This window comes from Pinus tabuliformis, chromosome 7 (assembly GCF_031772625.1).
Source record: "Pinus tabuliformis cultivar Carrire ecotype Pingquan chromosome 7, CPIR1, whole genome shotgun sequence".
Classification (NCBI taxonomy): Eukaryota; Viridiplantae; Streptophyta; class Pinopsida; order Pinales; family Pinaceae; genus Pinus; species Pinus tabuliformis.
Window position 1 is genome coordinate 1,022,346,319 of NC_142293.1, and position 8,509 is coordinate 1,022,354,827.

Genomic DNA, 8,509 nt, shown 5'->3' on the forward strand with positions numbered 1-8,509 from the left:
ACTGGGTGAATCGAGACCAGGGGCTATTAGTAAACCAACCGTGGGCAGTAAGTTACATAGCTAAAATGTGAACTGGTTTCTTATATATAGAGATTATTTGGGACCAGCTTTTTTATTAGAGACGGGTTTACTAGAGCCCCGTGGGAAGCCCATAGTGAATGGGGAACCATCTGAATGATATAGCAGGTTGAATATAGAACCATGCTCAGTAGGTACCATAGCAGATGTTGTAACTTCGGGCAGTATTTCACTGTGGTATTTAGAGAACATAGTTATGCTGGGACTGGGTGTGATTATTCCAGGTTGATGAGATAACAAACCATGGGCAGTAGGTAACATAGTTTATTTGCTCCATTTGATTAGAGAACAGAGTCCATTTGTGCAGGTTGATTATATGCAGCAGGTATAACAGAGCATTTGGGATAAGATGTCTCTTGGGACCCGCTGTTTGCGAACTGTTTTAATAGATACCCGTGTGGTAAGCCCAGAGTCTAATTGGGACCAGCTGTTTGAATAGAGCCCAGGTCTAAAAGATACCGTGAGCAGCCCATAGCTTCTTCGGTAAAAGCAGGTTGTTATGGGAACAGGTTTAATATCTACCCGTGGGCAGTAGGTAAAATAGCAGATGGTGAAACTTTGGTAAGTCGTGAACAGGTTTATTCGATAACTGAGTCCATTTGGGAAGTAACTAGGCTTGAGGGGTGCACTGACTGCTGCTCACCCTTGGCGGAGCTTTTGGACATTATCCCTACGAGATTCGCCATTTGACCGTGGTGGAGGTTAGTGAAGTTTGACCTATCATTTGATCATCTCTCATTTTACTTATTGGCCCCCCCAAATAAGTAAAAAAAGAGTCGAGTCCCTCACCTTTTTAGGGAAGGTGAGCAATAAATCCCTCCGGGCCTCACCCTCCTAACCTCGGATGAGTCCCTCTATTTTCTGAAAATAGAGAGATAAATCCCTCTCCTGGACAGTCGAGTGTGCTAACGCACCCTCACCATATGAATAGTGAGTGACCCCTAAGAAGTAAGGGCCCTCCTCTTCTTGCATTTTCAGGAGGCGGAGGTTTGAACATCTTTCCCTCTCCTCGACCTCGTAACCTCGGCCGAGCCGATGGCGGCCTTTTGTTCTTCGCGTTGATGGCGGCTTTTGGGGCCCCTCCCCCAAAAGAGAGTTGTTCGTCTCCTCTCCTTATCAGTCGAGCCCCTGACGGACCTCACACGTTACCTCTCCGTTGTCGAGAGTTCGGCAAGCTCACCCTCACACGTTACCTCTCCTCGACCTCGTAACCTCGGCCGAGTCCCTTTCGGGCCTTTGTCGAGAGTTCGACAAGCTCACCCTCACCCGTTAGGGCCTTTGGTCGAGATCTGATCTATGTATTTCCTGTAAGTGCTGGCTATAAAGTATCCTTCATCTTCTACAAAAGCGAAGCTTGCTTGATCTCTACTTTCTTTCACCTCACTGGGCTAGAAGAGCTTGTCAGTCTCACAGGTGCTGTTGGTTATATGGCCTCAGTGTCAATAGGTTTTACGAACACGAAGTGATCCCTAAAACAGACTACTGGACCTGGCTAACTAGTCCATTGAGGCTCCTGTCATTGGTGGGGAGCCTGAGCCCCAGTCGTTGGTTTCAAAAGCTCGAAGACCAGTCAACCTCCTTGGCACCCGCCTCTCTTACTTTACAAGATCTAGCCCATACGACCAACTGCCCTCACCTTGTCATTATTCACCTCTCCACAAGGCAAAGGCAGTCGGAAGAGCTCCTCTGGTACCTTTCCGAACTCAATGGTTAGCATACCAATAGTGAGGAGTCTGTCGACGAACGATTAATTACAGCCTATCCTACCATTTAGGTAGGAATAGGCTTTGTTCAGATACTTGCTCTCATCTCTTGAATCTATGAGAGAGAGTGCCAGGCGAAGCATATACTTCACAATTAGAGCCGGGGACCGATAGACCTTCTTCTCCCGAAGACCGTCTAAGGTCTATCGGTCCCCGGCTCTAATTGTGAAGTATATGCTTCGCCTGGCACTCTCTCTCATAGATTCAAGAGATGAGAGCAAGTATCTGAACAAAGCCTATTCCTACCTAAATGGTAGGATAGGCTGTAATTAATCGTTCGTCGACAGACTCCTCACTATTGGTATGCTAACCATTGAGTTCGGAAAGGTACCAGAGGAGCTCTTCCGACTGCTCTTACCACGGGACTATAGTCAACATGGTCTAGCTGCTACCCAAAAAGCTCTGGTCTCTCATCCACCTGCACAATTCAACTATGTTACATACTGCTCGCGGGTAGCTATTCTGTTTGAGTCACTACCAGCTGGGACCAATGGAATTCTTACGCCAACAGCTCAGGCTTCTGGAATTTTCACAAGTCTAAGGAGACAAAGAAAATCGAAATTTTGGTGTCTCTCTCTATTTCATATCCTGGATTGGGAGATCGAAGTCTTCCAAGTTTCATTGTTGTCGAACGCTGCCAGTTGTCGTAAGTTGCTGCATAGTGGAAGTTGATGGGAAGAGGTCGAAATTCTTGGAGGCTGACTTGGTGTGGAGGGAAGATTTGGTCTTGGTCTAGGGTGAAGAGTCTCAAAGAATACTATTGGAAGGAAGAATTATCTTGATTGGGTTTTCCCCTCGAAGGAGGTTTTGCCCTAGCATGTGCCTACATCTGGTGTCTATTGTTTTATGTGCTGCTGCTTTTGGTAATTGGTTGATGAACTAAAGAAAGAAGATATAAAGAATCTTAATAATAAGAAACATCACAAGTAATTATCGATTTACTGCCTTTCTGATTTTCTAACATGGTCAAATCTCTAGGGAGCACAAGTCAGTTTTCTCTAGTCTTTGAACCTAAATCCACTCCATTTCTCTCCAATTGAATTGTTCCTTAACCCCATATGCCCCTAAAAATATATATTGGTAAGCTAAGGCATTGATGTTTTATCCTACATCACCATTTTTTTCATAAACCATTTAAACTATTTTGTCGAGGTTTTACTCTCCTGGTGATTCCTTGGTTGTGTGTGTTCAGGAACCTTTCCCTTTGAACTGAAACCTAGAAATTTCCCTAAAGAACCCTAGCAATCCTATCTACCTTAAACCCAAATGGTTCAATCATTTGAAAAGAATAATACCCTCCTCCATTAAGGGCATTGTTGCCATTGTTTTAAAAGAAGAATACGCGTATCCTCCCCTACTAGGAGTTGATGTTGTGTTGCCTTTAATCGCATTGAGTCTCGCAAATTTGATCTAGAAAGGGGTAGATCCTTCTTCTCCCCTCCCTCCTTTAGAGATGTTGTTGGCATCCATAGTATCCTCCCAATTTGTCGTGGTTTTTATGTGGAAAAGTACCAAAATGTTTCTTCTATCAATCCCTTATAGGCAGTGTTTTAGAAGAAATTTCAATTTCCCTAGAAACTAGCTCCGTCAAGGCAACTGATCTGAATGATGTTGACCACATGGAGACATTCATGCTGTCATGGATTCTAGGGAAATTGGCAATCCAACACTTGTTAACAGGTACTCTGTCATGAGTGGATCTAAAGGGGAGGAGAATGTTGAAGAGGGTAAAAGGAATTCTGTAGGAGCCAAAGTAGAAAACAAGAATTTTGTGGGACTGATTATAGACAACATAGATGTTGAAGGGGAACAAAAGCTCAGTTTAATAAAGCTTGCCAGCCTGATTGAGATAAATGCCAAGGAAGATGCTAAGAAGTTGGATCTTCAAGGAAGATTGATGGACCAAGTTGAGTGGTTGCCTGACTCAATTGGAAAGCTTAATAATCTTACTGAAATCATTTTGTTTGAAAACAGGATAGTGACCCTTCCTAGGAAAATTGAAGGATTTTCCAAGTTAAAGAAACAGGATACTCATGCAAATCAGCTAATGAATCTTCTAGATTCCATTGGTGAGTTGCCCAATCTAACCGATCTAGACTTGCATGGCAATCACTTATAGACTCTACCTGCTTCAGTTGGAAAGCTTTCTCGGATTGTATCCTTGGACTTGAGTTCAAATCAACTTTCATCACTGCCCGAGTCTGTTAGACAGCTTAGCAATTTGAAAACACTGAGTATTGAGACAAATAAAATTGAAGAGCTACCGTATACAATTGTCAATTGATCAATATGTTGTTGAGCTTCAAGCAAAATACAATCAACTCAAAGCTTTGTGTAAAGTTATTGCCAAGCTTGAATCATTACAAGTCCTAAAATAGAAATATAACGGAACAAAGAGCCTTCCGTCAACAATGGGTTCTTTAACCAATTTGAAAGAACTTGATGTAAGCTTTAATGAAATGGAATTGATACCGAAGAGTTTGTGCCTTTCCACAAATCTTGTTAAGCTTAATGTTGGCAGCAATTTTGCTAACTTACACAAGTTCCCACGATCTATTGGAAATCTTGGGATGTTTGAGGAGTTAGATATTATCAATGATCAAATAAACGTCCTCTCTGACTCTTTTCATATGCTTACATATCCTCAAATTCTTAAATATGAAGAGACACCATTAGAGATAGTGGAAGGCATATTATTGAGAGTGGAGCTAAGGTCGTTGTACAGTTTATGCTTGGTTGTGTTGCAAAAGGGGATGCAAAAAAAAAAAAGACTAAGCCAAAGGGGAGGTGGTCAATATTCTGCTCATGTTTGAGGAAATGCAAGTGGGCTGAAGTTATGGAGGAACACCATTAAACGCACCTAATGCAGAAGCAAGCTTGTCTAGTAATACATAATCCAGTTGTTTGAAATCCCAAAATTAGACCAATCATACTGGAGAAAGGTCTAGAAAAGCTTGTAAGAAAGGTCAAGGTAAAACCATAAAACATGAAAGATACAAAGATACAGCTACCCCAATGAATAATGTTGGACAAAGACTAAGGTTAAAAAAAAATGATGAGCAGATAAACCAGGTACAAAATAGAATTGACCAAAAGAGTATTATTTTACAAGAAGAAAGTCATGTTGTGTGACATGAAAAAATCATTTGGCCACATTGAGAGAATTCAGGAACGTAATAAAATTCTAGATCAATAGTGGGATTCCCTGAAAAAGCAGATCCTTCCAGCAAAAAGTAATGTGCGGGCCATTAAGGATGAAATTGGTGCCTTGAACTTTGGTTTAAGGCAATTCCAAGGTCAATGGGTTGATGCAAATTCTGTTTGACAAGAAGCATTGAAGACTCCACAAAGCCAGAAGGATGAGATATTTGTTGAACTGAGTTGCAGAATTGGTGCAGCATATCAGGATTGCTTTATAGAGGTGGCTAGAAGGAGGACATCGACAAAACTCCATATAAGGCAAGCAAGCCAAGGAATAGAATAAGAAAGACTAAAGTGATCAGACCAGGACAACCCTTAAAATATTTGCTTGCACATACTCCTCAGGATGTCTTAGCAGCTATGGGTTATTTGACGTCAACTTGATTGGCATTAATGATGCAGACCTAGCATGGTTGGCTCCAGAAGCCTTAGTAGGGCCACTGCCTAAGGTTGATCGTAATCTGCACGTGAAAAACTCGTTCTCTAAAGCGGTAGCTATCATTCAGTCCCAAATGAAGATGGTCCTATAAATTCTGGTAAGGAATATAACCTTAGATGTTTGATAAAGGATGTGATAGTGATGAAATTATTGGAACAAGTAAAATGGAGGTTGAAAACGCATGTCTAAAAGAAGAACTTGCTTTAGCAGTAGCACATATTTGTACTCTTGACCCAGGATTGAACTATAAACCAATGAATGGAAACAGTGAAGAACTTGCTTTAGCAGTAGCACATATTTGTACTCTTGACCCAGGATTGAACTATAAACCAATGAATGGAAACAGTGACCATTGCATGGTGACATCTCCAACCAGCATATTGGTCATTGGACTACAAGAACTAAAGAAGGGTGTTGGTTTTCTTCCTATGGCAATTGTAAGTATCGAAGGAAGTTTTTCATTCTTGAGAATTGGTAAGTGCAACATGAACAGAGGGGTCATCTATATCTAGTATCGAAGTTTTCTATTGGTTGAACCAGGGGATTACATTTCTGAGGTGCTCGACCTCAAATTGGTACAGCATTAATTCAAGAACTCGTATCGTTGTTCCTGATACATAGATGGATAAATATTATTTCCTCAGGAGTTATCTAGAATATGGTGCGTCAGAGGATCATTTTCCATGAAACTTAACAGGATGACACCAGTGGACTTTCTATGGACGAGTTTGCAGATCATAGCGCACATGTTCTACTTTGCCACCCCATGGTATACAGGACTTATTTGACGTCCTGGACTGACCTCGTAACCAAACCTCAATAACCAATGTAAAAGGAATTTTGACACAGAAGCTAAGACGAATAACTAACAACTATACTAAAGCTTAATACAAAAGAAAGAAAAACAATATACTCCACAGAATCAATACCAAAACAAAATGGTTCAAGCAATACAATGTCCCTGAAAATTGAAGGAAACAGAAAAACTCACTTAAGTGTTAAGCTGGCGAACGAAGCCAGAGAAGTTGTTGCGCTTGAAACAACGCGGCAGCAGATTTTGAGAGAATCGGTGGGCATCTCGAATAATAAAAATGTTGCCCGGGCTGCTTCAGGAGGCGACTGGGTCTATCCAAGGATGCTCCACCATGTCATAGGTCTTAGTAAGAAACAGAGGAATGGCGCTGCCTTGCAATCCTTCCATGAGCTGGGGCGGGACAGGAGGCTATGTTTGTGAACTCTCCTCTACGAAGCCAAGAGACGAAGCCAAGAGGTGAAGAGAAGAACCTTCTGCGGATGTCGCCATGGTAAGTAATTTACGACAGTGCCTTATCTTCATTTTCTGAAACCGTCGCTGCATCAAGAAGAGAAAACAATAAATACCCTCCACCTTCCTTCACAAATCAGTGCGTAAATGAATAGCAAATATCAAACCCATAACCAACATATCAGCTATTAGGACTTTCCTTAATATTTCCACTACTAGACTCCAACAAAGACTAAATGATGATCAGAGATAGAAACAGAAAACAGGAGGAAAGAAGAAGATCACAGGGAGAAAGCAGAACCAGAAAGGAAGAGGAAATCCCGTCATGAAAAATAGAAAGAAAGAAGTTGAAGAGAGGACAAAGAACGACTCGGAATAATCATAATTGCCCACAGTGGAAACCATTCTCACCACCAATGTTACACCTCTGGTCTGTCTTCTGTGATCTACAAAAATTTAGATTCGAAATTGGCAAGATTTTGTATGCTCCTCCGACGTAAATGTTCAACTGCAACTTCATCATCTTCTTCCTTTCTAATCTCCTTCACCAAATTCTCGTCAATCTGTCCGGGAACGCATCGCCTACCCAACTCTGCAACGTCGAAACTGATTGCGTATGTCTCCTGTTATCCTCTCCAACGCCAAGATGTCTTAGCTGTATACCTCCCCTTTCAGAGACGGGCACCCCACAATACCCAATTATGTAATCAATATATGTAAGCCTTTATCAATCAGTCATATCTATTCTGTAAACGATGTCGTTCAATCTATTAGTACATCAGTATTTACCGATAGCTCCCATAACAGGACTTGAAGTGAGGCTGCCGTTGAATCGTCATGCTCTGCTGCAGAGATCATGCACGTTAATCCAATCTTTTAATCATTATTTAGAAGGGTTAATCCAATCTTTTAATCATTACTTACAATGGTAATCTTTTAATTATTATCCAAAATAGTTTGTCCTATTTTTTAATCATTATAAATAATATTAAATGAGTCTTTTAATCATTATTTAGAATAGTTCATCTCATCTTTTAATCATTACTTACCATGGTAAGTGAATCTTTTAATATTACTTAGAATGGTTTATTTATTCTTTTAATTTTTTTTAGAATGGTAAATGATGCAACATTGTTTGCACTTTGTAATCATTACCAAATATTCTGGGCTTTCTATTTATCCAAATTATCTTTTTTTTGAATTTTTTAATTATTACTTAGAATGGTAAATGATGCAACATTGTTTTCATCCTTGTAACCATTATCAAGTCTTAATATATTTTTTGCTTTTCATATTCATCTAAATTAGCAAGTGTCATTTAAAGTGTGCTTTTTATTGTTTATTTGATGACTTAGAAGGTAATGGATATATAAAATAAATGTATGTAGAGAAAGGCTTTATATATTTTATTTAATGAGTTTAAGTAGGTTATATTTTAGGTTTTTCATAAATTGTAAAAGTGTATTGGGTATAAATATTTTGACAAGTCAAGATCATACCAAGGTGACCTAGGACCTGGCAGCGATGGAGGACTGTGGAGACAAATGTTACTCGTAGCAGGTGTTGGGGCAGCCACATAGTTGCTGGGCTAGTCCTTGGGCTGGGTGTTGAGGGAGTTGTGAGCATTCCAAGGCGGCGGGATTATTTGGGTGAACGTTTTTACTTTGTTTTCATTTTTCACTGTGTTTTTCATTTGGATGACCGGATGCATCCTTTGTGACTCTCAACGTTTACCACCTCCTCAGTTTTCAATACCTCGTGCTG

At 40.5% G+C, this 8,509-nt stretch overlaps 1 long non-coding RNA gene and 1 pseudogene across 1 annotated transcript; one reads left to right on the forward strand and one right to left on the reverse strand.

The window, feature by feature from the left end:
* Positions 1–3,469: 3,469 nt before the first annotated feature.
* On the forward strand, positions 3,470–4,695 carry LOC149251101 (plant intracellular Ras-group-related LRR protein 4 pseudogene; annotated as a pseudogene).
* Positions 4,696–6,706: 2,011 nt separating this feature from the next.
* On the reverse strand, positions 6,707–7,560 carry LOC149251102 (uncharacterized). Its single transcript, XR_016265970.1, has 2 exons — positions 7,157–7,560; positions 6,707–6,832 (listed from the first exon to the last, which is right to left on the reverse strand). It is a non-coding gene; the product is annotated as an uncharacterized LOC149251102 (long non-coding RNA).
* Between the last annotated feature and the right edge of the window lie 949 nt (positions 7,561–8,509).